The 13,785-nt window shown below is 40.1% G+C and overlaps 1 long non-coding RNA gene across 1 annotated transcript; it reads left to right on the top strand.

Annotated features, from left to right (window-relative positions):
* The first annotated feature begins 3,578 nt into the window (after positions 1–3,578).
* On the top strand, positions 3,579–13,271 carry LOC116705844 (uncharacterized). Its single transcript, XR_004336064.1, has 3 exons — positions 3,579–3,752; positions 7,462–7,465; positions 13,262–13,271. It is a non-coding gene; the product is annotated as an uncharacterized LOC116705844 (long non-coding RNA).
* Positions 13,272–13,785: the final 514 nt, after the last annotated feature.

Genomic DNA, 13,785 nt, shown 5'->3' with positions numbered 1-13,785 from the left:
TATATACAACCCACTACGGATGCTCGATTACAGAAAAGATAATCACAATTATTTTTGCTCCATATTGAAATTGCAATTATTTAACACGATTACGCATTAACCTTTGGATGTAATGGATAGTGTCCAGGGTGTTCTTTATCTCACAAAAAAATCAGAATAAGATCTGTTTTACCAATCTGAGTCGGTTCAGGTTTTACAGATATCACACATAACTATACACAGCTAATGAACAATTCCAGATACATAACACATGGGGAGGTGGGGGGGGCAGAGGGTCTGCAGGGTTAGCTAATGTGAACTTTTTAAAATCCTGCTGAGAGATTTTATGGCTTCGGGTGGGGCGGAGGTGCGCAGGCAGATGTGCGCATGCGCGTCATTCGGAACACAAGACATAATAAGAGTTTTCTTGCACAACAGAACATGGCAAAATAATCATCTTTTCTTGATTATACTATTTTGGTGATTGTTGGGAGCCAAAATCAAAATTCAAATAACTGCTTAGCCCACCAGTCTCAAAAGATCGCTGATGTTACCAAGCTAGGACTTACTAAGGATCTATTCATGGTCTGGGGCGCTAAGGTACTTGTCTGAAGATATAGATAAAGAATGTCACCTCACCATAATTGAGAGAGAGAGACACACACACTCTCACACACACACACACACACACACACACACACACACACACACACACACACACACACACACACACACACACACACACACACACACACGGCAAGCCTGACAGGTAATCTTGGGAGAGCAAAGAAAAGGGCATTCAACATGGCTTTGCCATGAGTCTTTGTGTGTGTAAATATGAAGATTAGAAATGGATTTGGTCCTGTTGGTGTGTGGAAGACCAAAAGGCCTCGCTCAGTGTGGAGACACTCAAACACTCAGCGTGCAATGAAAAACCACGGCAGGAAAGAGAAGGATTCGCATATAAGAAATGGTATTATAGAATCTTCTGATGCAAGTATAAGATTAAAAAAAAAAATACTCACACTCCGAATAATAACACTCATAACACTTTTCATATAAACATTGAAAATATCAACCTCGGGTTATGCACAGGGGGGATATAATTATACTGTCTTCACGTGTCCCATTCCAACCTTAATGCCAGAATTTGAGACATTTGATCAATTTCCTTTTCTGAATCAAAAACAAACACTAATTATTTTCTTGTGCAGGCAGAGGATGCTGGTGTTTCCCGTTTTCCACATAATTAGACAATAACAATGTGATATTATTATGAATAGACATCAGTGTGCAGTATATTTGCTCAAACACACATAAGAAACCTAATTTACATGGTTAGAAAACGAAGCCAGAGGAAAAACATCACTTTAGTATCTTTCTTGGACCTCAGCACTCCATACACACATAACCAGACCAATAGTAGCATGTATCCAGCCACTTGTGTGGTATACCCATACTCTAACAAAAGCAAACTTACCAACCACTTTTTAGTTTACAGACATCCTCCTGCTCAAGAGAAACAAAGTGTGTGGGGGAACATCAATTCATCTTTTACAAGTGAAATGGGCAGCGAGGAGGTCTGAGCCCATTGCATTAGCATGAAACAGTTGTTGGAAAAGCAGCAAAGTCCCAGCCTCCCAGCACACACTTGGCTTAGTCCCGAACTACTCTACAACATGGTTGGAAAACCAAAAACAGCACACCGGGGTGTGCAGGTTTTAACACCGCGTTGTACACCAGCGGCCAACACAATGCACCAGCAAACACAAGGGCAAAGAGAGCACCAAGGGTACATCACTTGAGAGAAAAAAAGGCGACAATTTGCCAAGTAGTGGTAGCAAGCAAGAGGGAAACTGGGGAGTTAAGATAAAGCTAAAACAGACTATACGTGTACTGTGAGGCCGGCTACACACTGGATGCGTCGTGCGAGCGTGTCATCTGCGTGGCGTGTCCACTTTTATTTCAGCTGCCATGTTAACTGGTTAGAACTTACACACTGCCTGCGTGACACGCGTGTCTCACGCGCAGGGCCGAAAACACGTGCATACTAGAAATAGAACCAATGCCTACTTTTCACAAGACACGTATGCATGTTGGAAGCATTTCCAGGCAAACTAGCATAGGAAAAGATGTTTAAATGTCATTTCGACACAAAAAGTTATTAATAAATGACATGTTGATGTTTGAAAGTGTCTACGTTTTGACATAAATGCAGATATAAATGTAAAAAACAACAACAATTTTGACTTTCAAATATTGCACCTGTCATTCAGAACAACATTGAAGCAACGACATTGTCTTGCTTTAGTCAAATCAGTAGCCTATACATTTATGTTTACCTATTTTTCAGAGTTTGAATCTATCACGTTTCTGTTATGTAAGACATAGAAAAATCCACGCAGCTGACACGCAACAGAAACGCCACGCTCGTACGACGCAGCCAGAGTGTAGCTGACCTAAGTATGTGTTTGTCTGCGCTCCTGTCTGTAATTCTGCTTTTTCTGTATGTGAACATGCATGCACAATCACATGCATTTGTATATGTGTACATACAGTAAAATCTCCGGTTTATATCTTTGAGGATATTGTCTCAGTTCTTTGTTATTCAGAAAATGTAAAATTCTCCCTCATAGCCCTATCTTTACACAGCTGTTAATACAACAAAAGCTGTCCTTTTCATCCCAGAATATCATGTGTCACCACTGACAACCCAGTCATTGGCCGGATTAGGACTGATCCGTGTTAGCTGCTAGTCTGATTTAATTCAACTGGGTTTTCCAACACATTCTGTTGTCTTTGGTAAACAGTGGTTTGTACAGTCTCAGACAGAGATAATCCTGTACGCATGGAGGGATTAGCCTAAATCAATAATGACCTCACACTGTGAGCATGTTATGGCAACACGCATCTACCATGGGTGCGTTTACCTAGGTGTTGTTTCAAAATCCAGAGGCTAGAGCTTTTAGGTTGCAAAGGTAAATCTATGGATTTTGAAAGAAAATGAGGTTACCCAACAGAAGAGCTTACAATCTTTCTCACACATCCAAAAATGAAACCAGCATGTGTCGTTTCACTTGTCTTCTGTTTCAAGTGAATTGAACAGATTCTTATTCATGAGCCAAATTAAAAACCTATAATTAGGCTTTGAATGTGCCAGTTAAAAATTCGAGCTAATGCATGCAGTCCCGCTTTTTATCTAGCCTCCTGTGAAACAAAATACTTCTCTCATTTACCCAACACTAAAGTCCTGTTGGCAAGTTAGCATTCTCACAGGTCCAGCTAGTCAAGGAACTTGTCAATCAAGACTACTACATTGCATGGGAAGAGCAGTAATAAGTGACGTAGCATCACCAGACAGCTCTCACTCACACTTTGGCAATAGAAAGACAACATAAAGGAAGACTGGTGAAGCACAGAAGACACCAACACAAGTAACACCTGCAGTAGATGACTGCAAATTCCAAAATTCAGGTCTCCCACTCTTTCTCTCTTTGTATGGTGCTCAGTACTGCCAATGCTGGATTGTGTTAGTCTAATTTTAAAACAAGACTAGAGAACTTTTCCCACTTTGGTCCCCCTACAGTTTGGAAGCGGCATTGACCCATTATGTCTCATTCAAACTACAGAGCTGTTACCCGATCTGGCAAACTTGCATAGTGCGGTTATAGCTGGTAGAGAGCCACAAAGCAAATGCAGACGTGCCGTTCCCCCTGTTACGAGTTGGTGAACCACTGAAAGGATTTTGGAAACATTATTTTAAGGAACAAAAAGTTATCTAGTGCTTTAAAACAAAGCTAAATTTATAAGCTTAGCTGCAGTAACTTGATTGTTTTTGTAGGGTTTTATTTGATGCTGATCCAAAGCCTTTTTGTAGCTTTTGGCCAGGGTACTTTGGACTCTTTTGAATTTACAGTCACATAAATGGAGCATCATTTTAGGAAACAGTTTTAAAGACATTTACTGGACACACATTTAATAGCTATGCACTTTTATGGAAACATAACAATTTCTTCCAGGTTTGGACCACTGAATACATTTCTCCCTGAGTGATGTAAACCAACATGTACTATATATGTACTTTAAGGATGGCATTGAACAAATGCACTGAGATTGTCTCTTCTGCGTTTTGTTCATGCATGGAAGAGCAAAACAATGGCATGAAAAAAAAGGAGCGAGTGGGAGCAAAGAGAGAGACCTAATGAGAGAGAAAGGGGTGCCATAACAGAAAGGGGGGAAAGCAAAGGAATTGGTGCATGAGACGAGAGAAATGTGGTGGGGGGATTAACACAATTTCAATTGAAGATATGTGAGTCTTAAAGGTGGTGGGAGAAAGCAAAACAGGAAAAAGGGAGATTAATTAATGTAGAGGATGGATATGGACCATTAGATGATTGCTGCAGTGCTTCCCAATAAGACTCTCAGGGCCAGCTAATTCACCTGCAATCATTTACCCTATAGTGGGGTTGAACACAAGCACAAAGGCTGCATGGGAAATAAGACTGTCTCTCTCCTGAATACATCCAGAAACACATGTGTGCACACATCGATTATTCAGTGCAGGCACTTTGTCTTTTTTTCTCCCACTCACACAAGCTCACTCTCAAGCTATGTCAAGGTCACAAAAACAATTTTTGGTTTCCTTCCTGCTGTGCTATTGGTGTTTCTTCCACACATTGTAATAATTAACAATTAACCTTTAATCGACAATGCTTGTCAGAGCTCACACTTTACATGTCCATTAGTTTCATGTCAACGCACAGGCGATATTAGCAGTCTGCACACACTTAATATCTCACATAATCCAAAGTACACAAAGTCTGACCTTCTAGCTATTGAACAGATGATTAACCTTTATGCTCATTTAGCCCCTGGTTCGCTTTATTACTTGATGAAATTTTAATTACAAAGTTGAAATCCTGTTCCAAGAACCCTCCCAAGAAATCCATATCTAAGCTCTCCCTTGAAGACTATCAGCTGATGTGCAAATTGAATCCAACCACACATTTTTCTTAGTTTGCTACTAGGGACAAGAAAACTTTAGCTGGAGTTAAAGGAATTTGGCAGTATAAACTTTTGTTTGAAAAATCTCCTGGCACCCAAAAACTGTCAAGAAAACCTCTTAGCCATCAGTATTTGTCATTTCATTCAATTCCCAATGCTAAAAAGTTGTGTATTATGACTGTTCAGTGACAGCAGGAGCCTATATTAAATGGTTCTTCAAGCTTCTACACTGCTTCATGATTCAGAGCTTGACAAGGAATTCTCCAAAGCAGATGTTGTTTTAATAGTTAATGGAAAGACTGAACACACATATCCCAGAAATAACTCATCAACCCCAAACTATAGCAAACTATAGACTTGCAAAACACCCGGATAATATTCAGGCACATAACTACACATAGCTAAAAAAAGTACTGCGTCACATCAAAGCACACAACATATAAGCTAATGCAACAGCATTCATGTTTGTCAGCCTAATTCAAGTAAAAATGCAAACATGCACCCACTCACAGTCATGCATTGTGTAATTGGATTCACACAGTAGCACATTGCTGATTGTGGGGCAGTAAACAGGTTTTTGTTATATTTAGCTGTTTGTTCCACTTTTGCACTTTGCCTTGTCCCTCGTCAGCAGAAAATAGAGTGTGTAGAGGAGACAAGGCTGGCAGCTCTGGTTCAGCTGATGCCAGTGCACAGTGCTTCCATTGTCACCTGCAGATTTGGCGGAAAAAAACAAGGTGTTATGTCATGTCATCCCAGGCCTATTTCTGTGACAGGATAACCTGCTTTCCAACTGCAATCTGTATCACACACAGAGGCCTGATTCCCAGCTGATTCTCATTAAGACTACAGCAATGGAAAAGGGCCAGGAGGAAATACAGAAAGACCCTTAAGCCCGATTGGTTTCAGCTTAATTTCAACATATTTTAATGGAGGGGGAGAAGTGGGGCAACACTTTCCCTGGTAACTCTTGTCTACCATGAATAATTAAATACAGACATGTGGAGGGAGCAAGAGGGTGAAATTAAGGAAACTGAGATTCCAAACATGGGATTTTCATTTTGAAGGCCGTTATCCTGCGGTTTCTCCCTTGTTTCTCTTCATTAGATTAAAAAACAGAAAAACACTCGTAGTACAGTAAAAGCAAGTTCTAGTTCATCTTTATAACGTCTCCCCACACCTCGGACAGAATAATGCTGTCCAATACTTATTTGCTTAAGGTCATGTACTTACATCCTTGATCCAAACAAAATCAATTCTCGTAAAAATTAGACAAGAAAATGTACACCAGAGACCATCAACTGGCGGCCCACGGGCCATATTTGGCCAGCCAAAGCTTCCAGGCGGCCCGCAGAATAATAATTAATTCAGAAAGTGTGAAGAGGAAAAAATGCGTGCTACTATTTAGCATTTCAAGCATTCACAGCAGGCAACATTCCACAGGGAGAGCGCAAACCCAGCTCACTCTTGTATTTGCATTTCACAGGGCAATTCGTTTCGGTATTGCAGGAGGATCTACGTCACACTGGACAACACCCATGATAAACCAGACAAAATGGCATACAGCTTTAAGCACAATTTGGATACAAGCGTTGCATTTTGGAAGATGGAGGGGATTCTGCACAGTGATATCGGTGCTGCACACCGAGAGGTAGACTACTGAATGTGTGTTACAACATGCAGCACATGTACCAAACACGGAAAGATACTTAGAGGATTATCGGCGGCCCCTGGCGCAGATGACAACTCAAGCAACTCGGCAAAACCGTGAGGTAGGGCACAGAGGTAGGCAGCTAAGTGCAATAAAACCTTTGCGAGTAAAAAGCCAATACCTACTTATCAATACTTACCTGTTCAACAGGTATAAACATGAAGAAAGCAATATTTAAATTTGCCATGCTGTTTTACACAAACACAGTGCGCTATTCTGAAAATAGTGGATTTTTACAGTTAGCCAATAGTCTTAATTTGCTTTGTAGCAACTCATTTGACAATGGCTGAATGCAACGGACGTCCATTAATATCTAAACGTTACGCACTAAAGCTTTAAGTAGCCCATCTAGTTATCATTATGTGTTTCCAATGATTTTTAGGTGTCTACTCTGTTCACACTCACAAAAGTAATTAAAAAAGCATAAATTTAGTAAGAAATTGAAAATATTAAATAATGCTAGGCTTACTAGGTATAAATACATTTTACTTTCTTTCTTAAAAGTCTGGCTCCGGGAGTGTCTGGCCCTTGGAAAAATGTAGTTCATGTCCCCTGCTGTACCCTGATCATGGTCTCCATATCCCATAGTGTATAAACATTTATATCATGAGCTAAAAGGGTTATTATTGTGTTTTAGAGTACTCTGTCACACCCACAAAGAAAGACAAAGAACTATCTGACAGCTGAATTCTGCTGGTTTACTACTGTATAAGGAAATATAGCACAGTGAATTGATAAGATTGATGTAGGTCGTCGACCTCATCAAGAATTGTCACTGGGAAACAGACAGGGACGGGGGAAGAGAGATATAGAACATGAGAGAAATGGACATGCGGGCCAGTGCAGGCATGCTAAGTTATTTTCAGGTGAAAGTGAGAAAGCAAATACTATACTACAATATTGACACGTCACTACTTACATAATAATAATATTACATTAGTGTGATCCCATTACAAACTGCTAAATTAGTTTAATGATGAAACAGATTAAACCAACATGATGAATTCATATAGACACAATAAGTCAAATATTAATCAAGCAAAATATACAACAGCAGCACCCAACAGCCAAGTTTTACAACAGAGTTGGGGTTTGTTGCAACAGGAGACCAAGCCACATGTGAATTTGGCACTGTTGCACTGACAAATGCACAGGTGTTCAGTGTGGCTGTGAATGAGAGCGTGAACATCACTGACATGCCACGACTTGCAGTTGGCTCACAACATACTATTCAGAGGCATGTGTGAAGCTGAAAGTATCAACATACGGACCAGTGTCAGACAGACCTATCAGCGCATCAATTGAAATTAAAATACAAATGCACATCAGCTGGGTGCCACCTGCAGAGTAGGCTGGAGATGAACAGGTAAATGAGTAGAGAAAGAACACAAAGAAAAACAGATAAGCAAAAGGACTTCAGGTTGCACAAGTAGACAGGTTTTCTTCTAACCGGCAACCACTGGGTAACAAAGGTGATGATGGATTGCTCCTGGACTCACTAGCAGTTACTAGAATTCATCACTTCTTCAGTTATTTAAAAAAAAAAAATTCTCAAAAGACTTTCTCTGTCTCAGTCAGTTCACATACTGTATTACAAAGCCAAGAGTGTGAGTGAGGAATTTGGATCACAAGTGATTCAGTATTCAGTTATTCACAATAGAACTGATTATGATGGGCTGAATCAGAAGTGGCTGCCACCAGCTGACAGCTTGATTCTCTGCTTAACTGTCTTTTTGGCTTCAGTTACTTTATTATTTCTGCGTATACTGTTGAATTATTATTACTTCCCTGTCTGTGTTTCTTCTTACAATCTTCTTTGAAAGTAAAAAAGTTGTATCTCAACAGCCTTGTTTTTAGAAGGACCACATTGCACTTTCAAGTATGGTAAGAGAAGCACATTGAGATTCAGATAATGTTAAAACAATTAAAAAATAAATTAAAGCTTGAAGGTTTTCAAAAACGCACGTAAAGCTTTGCACACTCTTTAGTGACAAGTCAAATGAGCATATCAAACCACTCTCATTTAAAACTCGTACCTACATTATTCACTGACATCTTCTCCCTTGTTTCTTGGGTGGTAGTGTAGTTACCTGTTCCTTTGACACATGACATCTCCCCTTCCACCCATCAACCTGATGCTGAATTTGACAAGCTCTTTAAAGGCCTCTGTGAGTTGTGTTTTGATCATTAGCATCCTATTTGTCAAAAAGAATGTGATATGCATATACTAAAAAGAACTTGGGGAAAAGCTGAATCCCGTGCAGCTTCTTTCTGTGGAAGTTTCCTGCTCTTGTTAGAGAACTAGATAGTCTAAGTATACTCAGAGTGTATTAACTTCCAGACATTTCACCAATGTCTATGCAAAGACTTTATTTCCAATACATTATTCATTCACAGAGAAAATTGGTGTCCTTAAAGGTTGGATTTTTTCCTCATTTTTTAATTAAGGCATTAAGTTAAATTTCCAAAACATGATTTTTTTATTCCTCTTTTTAGTCAACTTAAGAATGGGCATGTAAACTTATGAGCACCACTGTATATACATTTCCTGAAGTTTGCACTTTCACTTTCTTTATTTTTTGCAGATTAATGATCACATTCACATGGAGGATTGAAAAGTGTATTGCCAATTGCAGATGTCCCTACTAATTTATAAGACAATGGGTCAAAATGTACTTATAAATTGGCTAGAAAGCCTAATCAGTCTTTTGTGGTAATCCGCAGACATTATATGTATTACATGTAGAACTATAATATAATCACCTATAATAGAATAAAAAACGCAAGCTCTGCTCCCTCCAGTGTATAATCTGTATGTTGGTACCTTCATACATCTGACAGAAAGCTCCTCTTGCTGTCTGCTCTCTTCATCTCCAAACTGCTATAAAGTCACGTTTTGGGAAAGGGACTGTTAACTAGGCAGGAATAAAAAGATGAATGTGATGTCATTCAGCATGAAAAAACTGTGATTCTTGACCTAGTTAAGTTAAATTAATTGGTGGCTCCATGCAATGCGATATGAACAGACAGTGTTTTCTTTCCCGGTGAGGAAAGTTAATAGATGGGGACAGATGTTGAAAATGGAAAGGCTTAAATTCTGGTAACAAATATTACACATCTACTGTAGATAATGTAACGCTAAGTGGTTGTTGTGTTGTTAAATTCACACTTTCAGAAGTTTTAAGTTTAATCCAAATGAGAACACACTGCCAGTCATCTTAGGCCTTTTTCACAGCACACATTTTAAATTGTCATAGTATGAAAAGCACATGCATTACTGATGGCTCCATTATATCCCAGGGAGCCATTACAGTGCGACAGTGAGCCAGCATGCACCAAGACCCAGGACATCCTCATATGATTTGTCTTCTGTTAAAGAAGACTCAGGTGATCACAAGTGAGGCCCCACGGCCCGATCATCTCAGGTAAAGGCAATCAAACACAATGATGACATCATACGCCCCCAGCCTAACCTCAATCCTTTGTCTCTTGCTACTATCCATGATCCAGCACTATCCCATGTCCATTTTGCCCCCTACCTTTTTGTGAAGCGCTTGTGATAAAGCTGTATTGTATGCAGCATGTATAGTGGGTTCATGAATAAACTGGACAGCATGGGATTAGAACGGAAAAACATTATGAAGACAGACAAGATGTCATTTCATATACATATCATCAGGCTAATTTGGATCGTCTGTCTGAACCTGTCTAGCATAGAGGTGTTATCATCAGTGGATTTGCTTCCGGCAGGAGCATTTTGTTTTAGAAAGATGAAAAACATCACTCTTGTTTGGGGCGTTTGATGAAAGTGACAATAAGTAAAACACCTGCGAGCACATTTAGCATGCCAAAGGTTCATCCACATTGAAACAGAACATTATCTGCATACTAAAACACTATCTTTATGCAAAGGTGATTCAAAATCATGGTGCCGGGGGTAACAAACGTTTTTTTTTAACACCAAAGAACAAAAATATTGGCCGCATAATTCCAGGTCACATTATTCCGTCATAAGGTACATCTCGCATCCCGCCATTTGATAGCTCCTCAGTCATCGGCTGAACCCAAAGTTGTTTTGTCCATCCTTCGCGAAGACCGTCTCAAAGCTATTATTTCTGCCCCGAGGAGCGAGGAGGGATCACAGAGGAGCTACAGGCGAGGATGCGTGAGAGCAGCCTTCCCAAACCCCGGGCAGCTAAAAGCGTTGCTAACTCCACTCATATCTGACAAATTCATGTGATGCTTCGGAGGAAAGGACATCTCATCCCTCTAAAATACATTTCCCCATTTCCTCACTCTTCCCATAATTTCCTTGTGTCTCTCCTGTGCATTCTCGGAGGGATGGAAGTGGAGGGGCCGGGGGGATGCAATTTAAGGGAAATGAGACGCACCTTTTGACTCTTCTGAAATTCAACCAATTCTAATGTAACTTGGTCGATACTTCATTCAGTAGGCTACATTACGGCTATATTACTCTCATTAACATGCTGATGTTGTGGCAACTGGGCTCTGAGCATCATGGCCGTGAGCAGTCTTTTAATAATTCAGAGTGTGTCTCATTCCCAATCTGCAGGATTGTGGCAAACTGTTGTGGTGCATCAACCAAAACCTGTCAGCCACGGAGGTGTGATGAGCATTAGATTTGCCTCTTCCAGACGGTTTGTTATGAAGGTACAGGGTGTAAGGAAAAACACCTGGGACAATTTTCCGGCTCACACGTACAGTTCACAGGGATATATGCAAATCAAATGGCAATCATTTGGCACAAAATGTGATAGAATGTGTCCATTTCATATTTTCCAAAAATCTTTTAGAAAATACAAAATGCCCATCAAATTTCATTGGCAATTTGGCAGCAGGGAAATATCATGCCCAAAAATGTCAATGACCTGCCAGCAACTGAGTAACAGGGTCACAAATTGAAAAGTTGTGGATGCACTGTGCCATACTTGGCTGGCTCTTAATCATGTACATAAAAGTGATATAAGAACATTTGATCCATCAGGTTATGTACTGTATTTCTTTTTTTAAGTCCACAGAATAAAATGCTGATATGGGACAAATGCCCAGAATACTCCCTAAAGCATCCAAAATGAAATTCCTAGGTCGATGCCCTGCCAGAAAAAGGTCCAGCTAGTTAAAATTAATTGTCAAAGAGAGAGCTCAAATGGTGCTATTGCTAACTCACTATGTGCACTCAGCATATTCAGGAGATCTGAAGTGTACAGAGGACAATAAACTTCAGCAGATAAGTACTGCAAGGGAATTGTTAAAGCTGTGAGGTGGACAGGATACAAGTTTAACTCAGGTGTGAGCTGAAACATTTACATAGAAGAGTACTGTGTAAGCATAACAGAGATTCATCTGCTGACATAACGATACTGAAAACAGAAATTGGCTAATCTCCTTATGTGGTTTTACTTCTCCCCTCTAGGTTGCTTGCTTTGTAATCATCCCTTCCTCTTTCCCGGACTTCATCTCTCTAGAGTCTAGCCTGTGTCCCATATCCCGGAGAGGTCATGCAATATTCTGCCGCCCCCATCCTATACATCTGTTCCCAGTTCTTGCCTTGTGCCAAGGGCAGCTACCCGCCAAGACACCCATACCACAGGTTCTGTTGCTGCCTGCCAAGCATCTGATCAAAGGGGACAGCTGTCGAACGGATCTGCACGCCTGCCAGCTTTGATGCATGAATGACAAACGGCCAGAGGAAGGGAAAAAATAAACATCCAGCACCATCAGCACCACTGCCCCATACAGAAAAATGGGTTGGATGGTTGGTTGGTTGGTAGACAGCCATTTGGCCAAAGCCTGAAGGAAATGTCGTAGTCTGTTTTACCCACAGCAAAAAGAATTAGCAGATCACAGATTGTGATGCTCAGAGGAGTATAAGGACAAGAGAACAAGGAAATTAAATAGATTAGATATTGTCTGTTATCCTGTGAGAGACTCATAAACGCACAGGATAAGAGAGAGCATGTAGTACAGCTTTACTCATGCATTTCATATAGAAGTGAGATGACAGTGTCAGAGTAAAGGTTTGATTGCCAGTGAGGTCACCTATATTAAAAAGGAGGCACTAGGTACAACTATAGAACAGAGGAACCCCTCAGGGCGTTAAAATGCACTGAGAATAGAGGGATTTAAGATATTCATTACATCAGACATTTTGTTAGGCTCTTGGTGATGGGCCCCAAAACGTCGAGCTGTGCCCCTTTCAGGCACCTACAAGGTCACTTGCTTAGTAGTCTACATCCTTGATGTTCCACTTCCGGGACAGCTCCGGTTTCCTTCCACTTTCTTTTTGTTGGAATTTTAAATTCTAAGGATTTACAAGGACCATTTTTGACTGCTCCTCAGATCTCTGCAGGGTAAATTGCGACATCTAGCTAGACTGTCCAGCTCTCTCGCACAACTTTTTTGTGGCAGCTCTGTGCAAAGCTTAGCGCCACCCATGACTATTCTGGCAAAGTGAGACTACTTGCTTAGTTATAGTACTTACTTGTGCATGCATGTAGAGTTGGTCTGGTCTTAAACACCTTACAGCAAGATCTGTGTTGCTTGAAGTTTGGAGTTGAATAAAACAAGTGTCTTGCCACCTGGTTGGGGGTTATCTAAATAAAATGAAATAAAATGAGCAAAACAGTTTCTCACAGGGCGTCAACATGGATGCCTCTTCTAAGCAAATGTTCTAGCTGACTGAGCTTAGTAAAAAAAATAGTCAGCTGTCAATAAACCTTTCAAATAAAATAAATGAGTTCCCACAAACAGAGTAAGAGATTACAGATACTGGCATATATAATATCAACATGTATGAGTAGTAACAATTTCATCATCAAGCGCTTTGAGTAGTCGTTAAGACTAGAAAAGCGCTATATAAATACAGCACATTTACATTTACATTTACATCATGCACCATTGGTTTGTTTTGTGATAAAACTGAATTTTGAACAATGAATGTAACATGTAATACATAAATAATGCAATGTTTGTGTGGCTATTTACCACAGCATTGCCAGTGTACCAGCATGCTCATAATGACAATGCTAACATTCATCTTCTCGAGATTATAAATGTGCACACAGTTTTAT

The sequence above is a fragment of the Etheostoma spectabile genome, chromosome 18 (assembly GCF_008692095.1).
Source record: "Etheostoma spectabile isolate EspeVRDwgs_2016 chromosome 18, UIUC_Espe_1.0, whole genome shotgun sequence".
Classification (NCBI taxonomy): domain Eukaryota; kingdom Metazoa; phylum Chordata; class Actinopteri; order Perciformes; family Percidae; genus Etheostoma; species Etheostoma spectabile.
This window is presented reverse-complemented; position numbering and strand designations above follow the sequence as displayed.